A 16,541-nucleotide genomic window follows, 5' to 3' on the forward strand; every position below is an offset into this window, starting at 1 on the left:
TAAACCTGAGCAAAGGCAAAGCACTTGGGTCTGAGTCAGAAAACAAACTAACCCCATGGAAATCTGTCATTAATCTGGTGAAATCTTCATAATAAGCATTGGCTGCAAATGCCCCCAAGTTCTTTTCCAGCCAGTCCAGGCTTGTTTCCTGTCCCAAAGCACATGCAGAACCTGCAGCACAGGAGAACAGGTTTGCTAGAATGCACAGGAATGCTGAAAACCCATTTTAGATTTTGGCTCATTTTACCTGTCATGGTGTGTTGGCTTTCAAGGAAGGTCACAAAAGCACTACAGATGCCTTGCTGATTCATGGGCAACAGGGATGGGTATGCCTGGCTCAAGAAGGACACACTGTGGAGGGAAATCACATGGGAAAGATTTAATTCTTGCTTTCTAGCTAGTGCCATGTTGCTATAGATGCCAGAGATGTGACTCCAGAGTAAACAGTTTTACAAAATGAAAGGAAGAGGAAGAGAAAGCTTAGTTGTTATGAAATGGCACGTTGCTTTGTTTCTTGCTGGCTGTGCTCTGTATGTGAAAGACTGGGCTGCCAAGGGTCTTTGAGAGATGTGTGCCCCAGGGCAGGATTAGCTCCGTGCAGATATTTATCTAGGTTGTTGTCGGAAGTCCTTAGAGACTCTGATAGTACAGCCTCCCCTAGTGATCTCTTTGCGTACTTCATGGATCTTAACCCCCACGAAAAGCTCGTGAAATGGGTAATTAGCCTCACTCCCTGTATTGCCAAATTAATTTCAGAGTGCTTTCTGAAGAGTCAATATAAACTGCTAGATCTGAAGCACTTGCTATAGATACAGAAGTCCTGTACAGATGCAAAAAGCAGAGCTGTGTCATGCCAGCCCATGAGAATAAAGTTGTGCCAGAAAAGGGAAATACAGGACCAGACTGGAAATGTCTGTTCTGAGCCCAGCCCTGCTGTTTGTTTTCCTGTGTTTTTCCTGGGTCAAAGCAGGACTGTTGTTGGCAGTGTGGTCTTCCCTGCTTTGCGTGGCCCAGACGTGACTGTCTGTGCAGTTTCCCTCCAGTGCTGCCCTTTGGAGTTTATTTCTCAGCTTAACATATTTCATTAACAGTGATATTTCCTCTTCCTGATATTTTTTCATCTTACTGCTCCTAGTTGCACTATTTTACAAACAGGTAAAATCTATTTGATAGAAATTACAAATGACTTTGTACTATATTAGAAAATGGGTTTATTTGCTTTTGCATAGTTTTACTTAAAGGAACAAAGATCTGACCCTGGCTGTTTTATTTACTTGATGGAGCATTTTTGTGAATGATACTCTCTTGCACATACGTTCTTTAGCACAGTGCTGCCCTGACAATTCTTTGCTCTTTCCTGACAACCTCCTTTTTTTTTGTTTTGCACACAGTAAAGAGGATGCTTCCCTGGTGTACTTACAGAGCTCTGAAACTGTCACAACCAGAAATGTGGGACAGGAGGAGTTTGGTGTCCTCCTTGTCCGCACTTGGCAGTAGCAGAGTGAGTCTTGCAAGGAAACGAGTCCATTCAGCAGGGCTGAAAGCTGGAAATTCTGCCTTGATGTCTCCTGCGAACTGGGTGAGCATCTTTTTCCTCACATTATTGTTCTTTATAGTGGTTATTGCCAGCTGAAAGAGAGGTAATGAACATCAGTGAGAAGGCAGGATTTTTAATTTTTTAGGGACCCTAGTGCAAAGCCACAGGGACTAGGCATTGTAGAAAAAGACCCAGAGTGAGTCCCATTGAAGGGAAGATGCATCTTAGGGATATCCTGTGAACCTGCCATGTAGGCAGCCAACACCAAGGGGTAGCTGTCAGTCTCAGCAGGTGTCCCTGAGTGAGGCAGGAACACCACCGCCACTGCAGGGTCACTGAAGGCACTGTCTGCATGCTTGTGACTACTCAAGGACAGGGAGGTGCATGTCTCAGGTGAGGAGTGGCTACAAGGATCAGCCTCCTCCACAGAGTGCAGATCACGAGGTTCAGTAGCTATGCTTGGTACAACCGCAGCGTTGCCGTGAGCATGCGCTTGAGTATCAGCCAGCCATTAAGCCTCGGGCACTGGTGTTTGAACACTTTGGGCCAAACACCCATGATGAGAGGTGGTATGTGATGTGCTTTGTTGCAATTCTTCATACTTCGAGATAAAGGCTCAGAAACCATCTTTGATGGTGTCTTTCAGATTCTGGATAGCTGAAGTCCATGCTGCACTGGGTTTATGCTGGGCTTGCAGTGTTAATACCCTACCTGGGCTGCCTCTCTGTTGAACTGGTCTAAATACTGATAGATTTCCTCTGATGGTTTGTTGTGTAGTTTTGCAAGGATCTGACACATCTCCCCTTCTTCATTAATGGCATCAGATGAAAGTGTCAGGGATGCTAGTTGTCGTGGGGATAATTTGTCCAAGACATCCATCTGTGCAAAGGGACACAAAGCAGATGACAAACTTTTTAAGCATGTGAGTGATTTGTAAAAGCTACTGCTTTCAAGAAGACTCAAGACAAATCTGCAAGGCTGGAATATCCACAGGACTTGTAAAGTCCTTTTTCCATCAGGATGTGTACTATTTCATTTCTGAATACTACTGTAGCTCTGCAAGTGCCACTAGCCAGTGAAAAGCAGTAAAAATGTTTGTGATAATTGACCACTAATGCCAGAATATTTTTTAAGGGCAGTGATCCATCACCTCCCATGCTGCATAGCGCATAAAGGCATTGCAAATGTTGGCAAAGTAATGTTTCATGGTGGAACACCGCCATGTGAATGCTAGTGAAAAAATATATTAAAAATACTTACTCCCACAAAGTGCTTGTTCCAAGTGACTAAGTCTTGATACTCAGCATATTTGCTAAAATTTCCAAGGTTTACTTCCAACCACTTCTGAGTACTTTGGGTTGCACTGTCGCATGCAACACCTGGAAAAATAATGACACTGGGAATGCTGGGGACTATATGTTCGTCTCTGACCTTCTGACTGGAAACCCTAGTCAATCTTGCAAGTTCCCAGTAAGCCCTTGCGGACAGCAGAATACTTTGAATTCACATTGGTGTGAGAGAGATCATTCATTATTAGAGTCTTCATTATTAACTAATAACATTTTTTTGTGCTGTTGTCTAAATTTGGGCTTGTTTAACAATGTTGAGCATCCAGTGTTGTGGCTGGCAATGGTTAAACTTACTAGTGAGCTATCCAAAATAGGGGAGTTGTGAGAATCCTGTCAGTAAGAGGAAGGCCAGAGTCTTGGAGCAACAATATAAGTATCTGCTTTCTTTCCTTTTCTTGCCATTAGGAGCATATCAGACACTACTACAGGAATTTCTGCCGCTTCTCAAGCTGAGAGTGTGCTGGAAAGCTCTCAAAAGACATTCCCAAATTAAGACTTTTTATTCCATTACCTGATTTCACTTTTGATGTCAAGAAGGTTTTACAGAATCCAAAAATATGGGGAATGTTTTCTGCTGGGATGACAGCATAGATTTTGTTGAAACCCTTCAACCTGCAGGAGGGAATGCTGGGATGGTCATGGAAGTATTTTGATTTAATCAAATCAGAATTTTCCAATAACAAAAACTTTTTCATTAGAAAAATGTCAACAGCTTTCATCATTATTAATTATTATTAATTAACTATTGCAAGACCTTATCAGAGAGGTTCTTAAGAAGTAACTGCAAAGTATCTTCAGATCAGTCTGAACATATCCTACTATGTGATAAGGCCATTGTTTGTGTTTTTTTTTAAAAGTATGGTCCCTACTTGGTGCAATTGTTTTAAGATAAAGGTCACAGAATTGCTAAGGGTGCTCTTACACTGAAACTCAGCAAGTTTTTAGTTATTTTCCATGCAAGCCTGAAAACGCTGAGTGTTTTACTGCGGTTACTTCTGCTTTCCAGCAGGAGCATCACATTCCGCTTTAAGAGTATGCGAACGTATCACCAGAAAGCCATATACAGCATAAGTAAATAGAACTGCTCAGTTAAGATAGATATGTATGGAATGGGTGACTCACATTTGCTGATAAGAGTCACATGAAATATTGACAGGTATCTCTGGAACAATCATCTCATTCACCGCATGCAACACGTTTTGTAGAGTGTCTTGAAACCAGTCAGCAAAGCCAGTAGCTTTCATTTTGTGAAAACTAGGAGCTATTCCATGCAAGGCACTGCTTAGTAGGAGATGGGCAAGGTCGCTGTTCTGAAGCTCCACCTGCAATCACACAACACCTTTCAGCATAGTTGACATGTAATTTATCGTGCTAAACCTTCTGCAATTTGAGATATTGTTCAGGATTATTTCATATCTCTCTCTTCGTGCTTGGGAAGTCAGAATAAAGGTGACTGGGTTGTAGCATCAAGAGAAGGACCCAAGGAGGGCGCTCTTGGAAAGTGCTTGTTCTTGAATGGGTCTGTTTTCCCTGAGCTCTGCTCACATCTCTTCCCATCACATCCTGCTACGGCTCTGTGTAGCCCCTTAGGGGAAGAATAACTAGGTATCTAGACAGAAAAACAGATTGCTACAGCCTCAGGCCTTTAAGGAACAGCTATCCAAGGGTTTGACCTGTGGCCTTGTCTCAAGAAGGTTTCCCTGTGATGACAGCGAGGCTATAGGACAAGCCCTTCTTTTCTTCGGTCAAGGCTGGGGTTTGAGTATCAGACATCAGTGGGCATTGATTCAAGTAGCTGCAGTGTTTGGATGGAGGAGCTTTGAGGTACAATAAGGGAAGTTACCGATGCCATGTCATTCAGCGTGGCAAAGAACTTAGCAAGATCTGATGGTGTACGTAGGTTGTCCATGATGGTGATCACACTTGTTTCATCAGCCAGAGCCCCTGTTTCCAGTGTTAGTTGTGCCAGCTGAGCTGGTGACAGCTTTTCCAGAGCTGACATCTGAAAAGGAACACAGAAACTGTATATTCATAAACAGGTTCACTGTCAACATTGTGGCAAGAAGTTATGGATCAGCTAAGTTTATGTAGGAAGGAGCCAACAATACTCAAATACAGCAAGCTTCAGTATGTGACCTACCCCACTGAAATTTGGATTGAGTGAAGAGAACTCATGCAGAGTGGCATGGGCACTGAAATAGCCGTAGTTGGCAGCTAACCATGTACTGCTGTTTGCATTCGGGGAACAGGTGACACCTGAAATGCAGAAGAGCCCACAGTCAGTAAACAGTCAGCACTTTCCTCAGCTGTTGGTTAGCCTGACAACAAAGCCTGCCTAGTGACAGGGATGGGAGGAACATCAGATCCACCTCAGCTGGGTTCAACAGGATGTTAGAGTGAGGGCAGCAAGCAGAGCAGATTCAGAAAGCATCTTCTTGTCTGTCTAATTTGTGTTAGAACTCTTATACCACTGTCCATCACTGTAGCGTCTAGGAATTTAATGTGTAAAATTAATAGCAATAGCAAGATCCTAGTGGACTTCACAGAGGGTCTACATAACTCCCTTTTTGCAGTTAAAGTGCTCTGCTTGTGTATAGGTTTTAGGTTAGAAGATTTCAACCCAGGAAGTATTTGCCAAGCACAAAGATTAAATTTTACAATGGCAGAAAAAAGAAAAGCTCTTGAGTCATTAGTGTGCATTTACCTTGAGTGGTGTGGTACCTTTCCAGAAAGCTGTGTATTCTGTGATGGATGGAAAGTCTCTGCTCGTCTGTGTAATGCTCATACACTCTGTCCATTGCTTGCACACTGTATCAACACAAGAGCAGAAGTAGGTTATGGGTCAAACATCTGCAGAGAGCAGTTTTCCTTTGGAGGAAAAATTTGAGTCCATAGGAAACATGAGCTGAGAGTACTCTAGTGTCAGTAAACCTGAAATATTTAATTTGGTTTAAATCAAACTGTTCCTTTTCCTCCTTGTTCCCTTCATAAAGCCTTGAAAAATGAAATGAAGGTGCAGACAGGCATTTTATCTGACGAATGATTTTGGCTGATGCAAAACTGTTGTGAAGCTCAGTACACTAACAGCAGTAAGATGTCAGATACTCTGGGGAAAGTGATGCTGTTGGTTTGACAAGGTACCACCCTCAGGGAAGCTGGCTGCTCATGACTCACAGGTTTTGATGAGACTGGCAGTCAATACCCAGAGGCAGGAGCTGCAGGTAGTTGGCATTCATAGCTGGCAGGAATAGCTGCAGCTCCGAACCAAACCAGAAGGCATATTCGTTGGCTGTAAAGGTGCTGAGCGGTAAAGATTTAAAAAGGAAATCGAAGAGCAGCTCACGAATCCAGGGGTCAGGAAGGACAGTGAGATCCGTCTGGAAACAAAACCAGCACACAAAAATTGATTTTAGCAATTACTGCTTTCCACAGGTAAGCTGCCTGGTGGCAAGAGAGGTTTCCTCTCCTCCCTGTCATGGGGTCTGCAGTTTTCAGGAAAGCCACCAGTGTTTCAGCATGGATGTGTAGTAGCACAATGCAGCGTAATGCTGGAGTAATGAATTTTGGAACTGAATGAGATTATTATTGTAGCAAATTAATGAAATAGATGTGCTCTGCATTTTCAAGTAGAAAAGCCATTTGATCACAGCCTTAGCTAATGAAGATTGTTATTCCTCGTGCCTAAGGGATGAGTTCTGAGTTGAAGTAACTAAATAAACATTGTGAAAGAAAATAAATAACCTTTTTAAATGAGTAAGGTATCTGCAGTGTAACTCATAACATGCATAAGAATAATTATTTTTTCTGGATACTCCTCTGGGAAACCCAGACATGTGAGCTCTAACCTAGTGGTCTAGAGCCCAGGGCTTACATTACTGTAGGAAAGAGTTTGTCTCTGTGGCATTTTAGTATTTCTCAGACTTGTAACAGGATGCTGTTCTCTGGGGTGGGAGCTTTTACTATACCTCTTCTGCTGCAGCGTTCAGCTCCTTTATGAATTCAGTCAGCTCCTCAAAGGAGCGTTTCTCCATCTCCAGCAAAATCTGGACAGTAAGGCGTTCCCTCTTAAAAGCATTTGTGAGAACTGTCATCTCGCCTATTTGTCTGGCAGACAGAATGTCAAGAACTTCATACTAATGAGGAAAACACAGCAGAAAGAATACAGACTTAAAAAGCTGTTTGCTTGTCCCCTGGTTAGTTCTCAGCCATGTACATAGTTCATTGTTTATGTTTCTGACTGAATTCATCAAAGCCCTAAAGCCACCCAAATGTCTCTACCATGCTACGCAGCACCAAGTGAGAGCTTTTCCTAGCTGGGGTGGTTAAAAACGGTATTATGTCCTAACACAGAAGACTGAGGGTAATGCTAATCATCAGCTGCTCTAGCTAACTAATGTAACAGCCATTCTGTTCTCTAATCACATGACTTCCTCTACTGCAGTATTAAAAACCTGTATGGCAATGAGTTCTGCAGAAGAGTGGAAAGTGTTAGGCTAAGATGTGTCCCTACTTGGTTGTTACACTTCTGTAAAATTCATGGAAGAATCATGAACTGCATTTAATGCTAAAAGTCTGGAGGAAATACTGATTTCTTTGGCGAGGCTCTTCCCTTGGAGGTGGTTATGGAAGAGGATAATACCTCCTGGAAGTTCAGCTTGTGAAAAACATTCAGAACTTTTTATCCCTTTTACAGAGCTGTCTGAGTGTGGAAAGCTTGTAAGAAAAGTCTCTTTGTGAGATTCCTAAATAGTTGTGGGTTTGTCTTGATTTCTAGTCTTGGAGTGTCAATGTTGGCAGCAACAAGGTTAAGAGGATTATGAACTGTAGGGTTATGTCTGAAGGTGATACTAAAAAATGTTTCTTACTCACTGAAGTCATAACAGGGAATGAAAGACAATCCCAAATTTTCCATGAACTGTTTATAAATTTTGTGCTGTCAGAACTATGCATGTCCTTACCCCATTAAAGGCCTTGTAGAAGTCTGTGAGGTCACTGTAAGGAGCAAAATGTGAAAATCTGTAGAAGATAAGTTCCAGAAAACTTCGGCTGCTGTCATATGTGCCAGGAAACACCTTTTCTGAGAAAGTACAAGTCTGTCAGCATACTGTTGTAACTGATCTTTCCTTGTCAGCACTCCACAACGTGGCTCTCCCTCAGTCCTGAGCAGCTGCAGAGCATGGGGGGTTCGGCATGCAGAGGGCTTTGGAGAGCTGTGGGTACCAGGCAGGGCTAGAGGTCCCCGGTGGCTGTGGGGCTGGTTTGGGCACAGTGAGCTGCTGTTTGCTATGTGGTTCTGGCAGCTACTGGGGTATGCCTGGTAGAGTGTTACTGGGAGAGCTGTGGTGCTGAGGCATCATGGAAGAGAACAGGTGCCCAAGTGTTTTGGTTCCTTGATTATAAGCTGCAAGCAATACTTGATGTTTCAGAGGAAAGCCAGTACTCTGCTTTGGGAAGCCCAATGACCAAAGGGCTGCTGGGCAACCTCCCCATGTTGTACTTACTCCTGCGAGTGAATTCCTCTCTGACCCAAGGAGGGACAGGCAGATGGCAGAAATTTTAGCACATAGGTGACAAATAGCTACAATTCAACTATGTGGTGAAGCAACCCTGAAAGCAGACCAGTACCTGAAAAACTAAGTTGAGATTCCAGGATCCTTTTGATGAAGAGGTAGATCGCATGGGATGTGTTTTGTGGAAGCTCTGGAAAGACTTTATCTAAGCCTTGCACTCTGCAAGAGTCAAGAAATGAGATCTCATCAGCCTGAGATTGTAGAGGCTTGTAATAAGTAAATAATAACATTATTTATGACAATGTGTAGTGTACATCTTGCCTCAACTGTAATACATTACAGGAACAATGGTAATAACAAGAAGCGCAAAAGGTACAGGCTTTGTAAGCCATGGGGAGAGCTGGCATCCACCTGCCTCATTCAGAGTATGCTGTCCCGCAGCAGGGAACAAAAGGGGTTGGAGGGTATGTGAAGAGACCTAAGTAGAGCACAATACAGTACATATATGTGTGAAAAAAGCTATCTGAGTCTCCTTTACTGCAAAAATCAAATTGAGACTTTTTTTTTTAAATCTACGTGAATTACTAGCACATACTTATGCTGGGAAAGAAGTTCCTAAAATGTGCACTGCTTTCCTGCAGTACAAGTCTGGCAGGCAGCGCTCCGCAGCACATGATACTCACATGGCTGTGTAGGCTGGGAAGCTGAGGTCTCCTGGGATTAACTTGAGCAGATCAGTGTTTATACTGGGCAAGAGAAATCTTAGGTTCTCCAGGAACCAGAATTCATAGTCAATATCAGCAAATTTATAAAAGTACTTGGAAAGGTCTGTGAAGAGCGTTGTCAGCATTTCCGTCCTTACTTCATCATTTCTTATGTCCACAATGCCTTCCTGTGGAGAGTGGAAATGTCTGTTACCTGGGAGCTGTTTGGCAGTGGCATGGTGAAGGAGTATCATGACTCCCTTTCATCAGCTTCCTTGTTTTCCCTGGCACCATGATGCAGGACTTTCTTACACGTGAAGTGCCTGAGAATCCCTGCCTTTTTAAAGGGAAGAATGGTTATAAAGAAAGTTACAGTACCTGTGTCAGAGCCAGATTGAACTTCATCAAGAATTCACTCATTTTAGGCTCTAAGATTTGGGGATTTTCACCCCTCAGGGCATTCAGGACATCTTGCATTGCGGTCACGTTGACCAGCACATCAGAAGTCAGGCTGTATTCCACCAGCTGCTCGATACTCAGGACATCCAGAATTTTGGCCTAGGAAATGCTAATGTCAGCCACTGAAGATGAGCTTATCCCCTCTTCGCTAGAACTAGCTGAAATATTTTTTTCACAGTTTTCACACTTTTCTTTTTGCTAAATGTGTGTATTAGTCTCATGGTTTGTAGAGGTTTGCTTATATCCTGAAGTTATTTTTCACATCCCAGGCAAAGCTATTTCAGCATAGGGAGGAGATTCAAAAAGCTGACATATTTTTGTTTTGACTGTCTGAGGGTGCCTGTTCCAAATAGAAGCTTCTTTGAAAGTCCAGCTAGTTGAAAACATACTATTTCTGGTTTTAGAGTTGCTGAGGAGAAGTGGGAATATATTCCATTACAAATCTTGAAATTAAATCTTTTAGGGGTCTCTAAAAGCCCTAGTTACCCGTATGCAATTGGTGTAGAGATCATACGTACAGGGTCAAAGTTGTTGTTGGTCGCTATGACTTCCTGGAGGGCTATATTGTGGAAGAAGGTTTTCCAATTGACTTGTATCCATGCGGTAGTGGACTCGGTTGGACCACCTAAGTAGGAGAAAGATGCAGTGACTCTCAGGAAATTACCCACCACAGTACGTCCTGCTTCTCAAACAGTATGTTTATTGCAGAAAAGTGGAAAACAGATCCCAATTGACTGAAAGAATAGCTGCATAGAGTTACTGATACATTGTAGTGTCACTTGTAGCTTAAGAAAGTCTGAGCCACAGATCACTTGGAAAACAGTGAAAAGTAAAAGGGAAATACCAGATTATGCTGGTTGGGTTCCTTTACTCCTTCTCGGACATCCACTTCTGACTAGTGCTGGATACAGGGTGCTGAACTAGGTGGAATTTGTGTTTTTTTCAAAGGGAAATGAGATTTTGTACCTTGAGAAGGTAAAATCAATGTAATAAATACCAAGAGAGAGAAAGAGAAGAAAGACAAATGAGGATACTCAGATCAGGTCAAGATGCCAGAGATGTCCCTTAATCCTTCTTTTTTCAGTTTCCAGGAATATACATCATAATCTTGCGACAGTCACCAGAGACCAACAAAGCATCCTGGTGTGAGGGGAACATTGGAAAGACAGCATTTTCCCACTTGGACAGCCTTGGTAGTGCACTAATGCTTGCCTTTTTATACAAGCCAATATTGCTGTGGTTGAATGCATCCTGGAAGAAGTCTGTCAGCTGAGCCCTTGTTTTCCTGGAAGAATCTGTTAGCAGAGCCAGCTGGGGTGTGCGATTCCCAATATTACCTTTCAAGTTCAGAAGGTTCTGTGCAATCCAGAGTGCTACGTCTCTTCTAGAGGACTCAGTCATGTATTCGTAAGTGTTATCAAGCGCAGTAACACTGGATGAACAAGAAAAAGGACCCAGGTGAAATACATATGGTGACAGAGTCTTTGTAACTTTGTCTAATTAGAGCCTTGGACAGGACAACCAGTCTCTTCTCCAAAATACTGGGGCCCATTCCTTCTGGAAATTTCTGCTAAGGGACTTAATACTCCATCCTTATTGTACAAATAGCATCTGTGGACCAAGGCCTAGATTTGATATGGCCCAGCTCTAACTTCCCCTCAAACTTCTGAGAAAAGAGCTGTGACAGACTCGGACAGAGCCATCCAGGCTGACAGCACATCAGCTGTCTCACATTTCAACCTGACTCCATGAAGAACAGTGTTGCCCTGTTTACTGGCTGAAGAGAGATCCTAGTGAAGCCCAGAAGACTTACACAGCAACGAAGGAGTCATAATCCTGTGGCACAACAAGGGCGAGGGTGGATTCATTGATGACAGGACTCAGGAAGTGCAACCCATTTTGGAATGTGATGTTCCAGTCAGCGGCAGTGTATGTCTTCATTTGCTCGGACATGCTGGTCAGGTATTGCAGTAGGAGCAGCTGAGCAATCTCATCATTTGGCAGGACTGTGATCTTACGCTGGAACAAAATTATGTGATGAACACATTGCTGTTAGGGCAACCAGAACTGCAATGCTACAGTTGGGGAGGGGGCTCTTTAAGTGGTTTTCTAGGCCAGAATTTTAGTGAATTCAAAATGGAAGTGAACAATACTCTGAAGAGTGCAGTCTGTGTCACTGAAAGGACCTGATGTGTACAGATGTTTGAAGGTTACTGTTGCAACAGTGTACTTTCAAAATCATGGTATTTGCAAAGCCTTTTTTTCACCTAACAACTTAAGATGGCAGGTATCTGCAGGGGAGGTGGAGATTGCAGAGAACATGGGTAGTGTTTACCGTGGTTGCAGCCTTGGCGAACTGTGTCAGAATCCTCTGAACATCCTCAGCTTCACTTTGCTGGAAGAACTGGACAAGCTGGACTGCTGCATCCATACGGGTCAGTGTGTCTGAGTATACCATCATGTCACCAATCTGAGTGGGAGTGAGGAGGTCCAAAATTGCATACTGGAGGAGGAGAGAGGAGATGAATTCTGTTACCCCATACCTGGGCAATTTAACGTCCATCTTTTCTGGCACATCCTCTCTTGAGTGCAAAGGCAGCCTGGATATATACAGACTTACCGCATCAAAAGGTTGGTGGTAGAGTGAAACCAATTGAGTGTAAGGTGCTTCTGTGCAGAATTTTCCAAAGAACTGTAATACCCAGTCTCTGGTTGTGGCTTGGGTGGAGCAGGCAGGACCTATGGTGAGGGCACAGAAAAACAGGTAACATGGGAGAGTGGATTCAAGTACACATCAGTACCCAGGATTGCTGGAGCACCTTGAAGGAAAAGAAAGGCTTGAAGTCCCTGATTTTGATGGCTTATGCATCAGTCCTCCAGTGACATGCTCTGCCTTCTTTTATTTTCATACTGTGGGCAGGAGTGAGTTCTGAGAAGAGACACCTGTTCCTTAATCAAGCAGTTCAGAAGGTATTGAGCAAAGAAAGAAATTAGCTCTGTCCCACAACTTGCAGAAGGTGACAGGGCTCACAGAGAATTAGCTGAACTGATAGATATTACCAGTGAGCTCGGACTTCTGGGTGAGGAATGCCACAATGTAGTTATATATGTCCATTTTGCCAGCTGAAGGGATTTCAGAGAAGACTGTATTGATTCCAGTAATCCTGTAGAAGAAAGTAACCTGGTATAAGTGAAGGACTTTTGGGAGCCAACCCCATTTGCTGAGTAGTTCTCATGAAATATTTTGGGGTTGTTCTCTCTGGCTGCCCTGAAAATAAATGTATTGGAAGAATCAATGTGAAGTATTGAAAGCCTGGCTTCATTGTTGCCTGGGGAGTTTGTCATTGGTTTTAGTGGAGGCAAAGTGAGTCCAAATTGGGGTCTTCTAAATATCTTGTCCCTAGAAAATGTTTGAAGTCCAATTAATACCTGAATTCAGGAGCTTGTGGGCTGATACATAAAGTAAATAAAAGCCAAATAAAGTGACCTGCCAAAACATACAAGACTAAATGAGAAAAGTGAGAGTAACTCTTCTGGCCTTTTTCGGTAAGCATGGCAGCATGTTCCCTCCTTTTGCAGTTAATTCACTGCACCGAATTATTCTTTTACTAAATAGTTTAAATCTCAAGTAATACGAAACAGCCTCAGGCAGGGCAACCATGACTCACAGAGACTTGTAGGAACTGCAGGACATCGTGTTGGGGATGCCCTGAAGGATGGTGGCATGAATGCCTGGCAGAACAGCCACGAGCCTCTTCTGAAACCAGAGTTGGTAGTCGTCGTCTGTGAAGGTGGGGAGCGCAGAACGGAGCTGTTCCACTGTTCGTGCCAACATGGTGCGCTTCACCGCCATGGAGATATTGAAGGTGTTGGCAGAAGGCTGCAGCAGGAACACAAAATGCAACTGTAAGGCTCTAGGGCAATATTTGAAAACTGAGAAGAGTATTTCTGGGTGGTGCAGTTTCTATTTCTAACCCAACAGTAATAGCAAATTGTGCAACATCCGTAAGGATTTTACAGCATTGTAACAGTGCAGCCAAGACCTGACTGAATTACTGTTAAGCATCAAGTTACATGCAAAATTTCTGGCAAAATCAGTGTAGAAGAACAGAGATTTTTGTTTATGTTCCCACCTTGATCTTCTGCAGCAGGGAAATGTTTTGAAACTAATGCAGCACAGTAGGAGAAACAAACTTTTGTGTTCTCCTCTAGACCTTCAGTTTTCAGGGATGGCATTCTTCCGTATTTGGGAATTATTTGAGGCAGCTAAGCAGGTACAGCTCCCGCTGCTTACACAAGAATGAAGAGGTTTTCTGACTTACTTCTGATCGATGATATAAATATATTCCCTGACACCTCAGCACAAGTCCTGTATTTTATAGCAAAAAATAGAAGCTATGTAGCACTGTTTTATAGTTCAGTTCCTACTGAGCCTCAGGAAATGGTTTGGTCAGCTGTTTTCTTTGACAGGTGTGTTATTTTCACTGTTGAGATCGTTTTCTCATTTCATGCCATTATTGTTTAAGGGAGAATTACAGGTCTGACTCTCAGCCCTTTGCTACTCTTCTAGCTGTCACCTGGTGGCTACTGCACCTTGTGTCTTGGTGCAGGCTGTCAGTGGCCATTAATGGCAGCTTAAATGGATATGCTGGGCTAGGAACTGTGACACCTGAGAAACAGGCATACAGTCTTTTCTGTCACCTCTGCTGCAGAGCCTGGAACAGGACCAGAGATTTCAGATATCCCTTCCTTTCAGCTCTTGTTGAGCTTTGTTGCCTCTCAGAGAGTGCTGAGCACCCTGCAAAGCCAGGCCCCAGGGGAGCACTAAAGGACCCATGCTGGTGTGACAAAGCTGCTAAAGTGTCTGAAGCTCCTGCTGCCACCAGGAGGGGCTTCCAGCAGCTCTGTGAGTACAGCCCAGGTGAGACTCTGCCTCCACACTAGAGTTGCTTTCTCATCAAAAAAGGTGGGAGCAGGTGGATGCTGAAGTGTTTCATTCTTTGCTATTTTAAGGGGGGGGGGGGGAGGAAGTAACATTTACAATTTTGCAGGCCAGAGGCTAGCTTTATATATCATTCCAGGCATGTGCTTTATCTTCTGGATGAATGTGGAGAATTAAAGGCAGTTGCTCTGGTATAAAGCTAGCTGTCATAGTCCTGGGAAAAGCCAAGTTAGTCATGATGCCATAACCCAGTAGGAAGTCTTCTCTCTGTGATCAGATCTTACCTGAGGGAGAGACCTCCAGATTCTGAGTCTTGCAGACTGAGACTTTGTATATCTTCTGTTGGCCTGATAAAAGGTATTGTATTTACAAGGAGCCAAGAAGGGCCCTTAGCTAATTACTTATTAAAGGAACCTCAGGAAGTAATTGGCACTGGGTACACAGTCAGAACTATGTGGGAGAGGAGTTACTACAGCCTGAGCCAAAGACAAATTGTAAACTGTGAATTAAAATTATGTAAATTAATGGTGCTTTAGGGGGCTCTTTGAGCCTTACCCTTTTACAAAGGCTGGAGATCTGGCCTGTGTGTTTCAGCCAGTCTGAGATGGGAAGGGGTTGGTGGCAGTTTTGTCAAACCAAAGCACAGACTTAAGTATGTGAGGAATGCAATGGCATAATCTCTTTTTGGCCTTGAATCTGTTGCAAGGTTCCCTGGCAAACCTGTTGTATCACCTTCCTTTTACTCTCGGTTACTGCACATGTACCATGGGAAGACTTCTGTCCTCACAGACCTCTCCCACAGAGCCCCATTAACCAGCTGTCTGCAGTTACCTCCTCTAAAGCAGAGTTAAACTCATCCCAGTAAACAGCCAGCTCCTGGAGACCTGGCAGCTTGGTTAACCTGTCAAAGATTCGTTCAATGTTAGCAACAGAGCTGAGCATGTCTTGGGACAGTGTTAACTGGGCAAGCTGGACGGCAGTCAACTCCTCCAGGAGCACCATCTAGAACACAGAGAGAGAGAATTAATTATAAGTGTACATTTGTATTTTCTTGGATTGACATTGTTGGCATGTGTGTCCACAGCTTTGCTGCACACCTTGTCCTCGAGGACAAGGACTCTTTCTCTTCTGGCAGATGTAGGTTATGATATATAATGTTTGTGATGGAGCAATGGTGTGAGGCTGAAACAGACTGTTCTGGTTTTTGTAGTCTTGAAATAGGAGAGATTCTTTGCAGCAGAAGTGTTAGGTTTTAATGAATAAGATTCATTTTGGAAAGGCTGGTGAAAGATTGTGGGTGTTTGCTTGGCCCAGATGAGCTGGATAGCTCTTGGACCTCCTTCTTTTGTTGAGGTGAGAGTGAGACAGGCCCCAGTTTAGGCTTCTCTGATACACTCCATGGAAATAGCCCTTCAGTGCCCCATGGAAAACAAACCAAGTTGTCTAATAACCATCTCTGACAGACAGAGGATCTGGATCAGATACAGAGATTCTTTAGTTGCCATGCAGGTGCTCTAGCTGTGCACCCGTCCTTTCTGCTGGGTGTTGTGTTAAGGGAAAATGAACCAACTGGCCAGGGTTTGTTGGAATTGAAGTGCAGGGGAATAATCAGAAACTAGTTGAACTCTTCTTGTAGCAGAGGGGAAAGTCCTCGCTCTCCTGAGAAGGATGGAAAAAATTCCATTGTTTCTAATTAAGGAGGAAAGGGCAACACATTTTCCGTTCATGTCTGTACTTCAAGCTGTTTTGTAATACTCTCTGGCTATCAGGCTATAAATCCCACTATTAATTGTGTGACTATCTAAAAAAAAAGGAATAGTTTTGCTCTGTGACAAAGTGTCTAAATCAGTAGTCTTACCCCAGTAAAGTTTTCATAGGCAGCAACAAAGTCTGTGATGTTAGCTATGGATCTGAATCTCCGGAAGTTAAACATCATCCAGTTTTCATCCATCTCACAATCTAAAATGCAGCAATAAAAAGTCATTTGTGTTTCGGTTTAAGACTCACAAAACCAAAGATCATTCCAGGGTATTTATGGAA

At 43.3% G+C, this 16,541-nt stretch overlaps 1 protein-coding gene across 1 annotated transcript in view; it reads left to right on the forward strand.

Annotated features, from left to right (window-relative positions):
* Window positions 1-16,541, forward strand: part of LOC308063483 (otoancorin-like) — a 65,306-nt gene that overhangs the window by 745 nt on the left and 48,020 nt on the right. Inside the window, exons 2-3 of the mRNA XM_080386527.1 lie at window positions 1,392-1,579; window positions 10,651-12,190. The gene's annotated coding sequence lies outside the window, so the exon portion shown is untranslated. The remainder of the gene's footprint in view (window positions 1-1,391; window positions 1,580-10,650; window positions 12,191-16,541) is intronic.

The sequence above is a fragment of the Falco punctatus genome (genome assembly GCF_963210335.1).
Source record: "Falco punctatus genome assembly, chromosome: 4".
NCBI classification, from domain to species: domain Eukaryota; kingdom Metazoa; phylum Chordata; class Aves; order Falconiformes; family Falconidae; genus Falco; species Falco punctatus.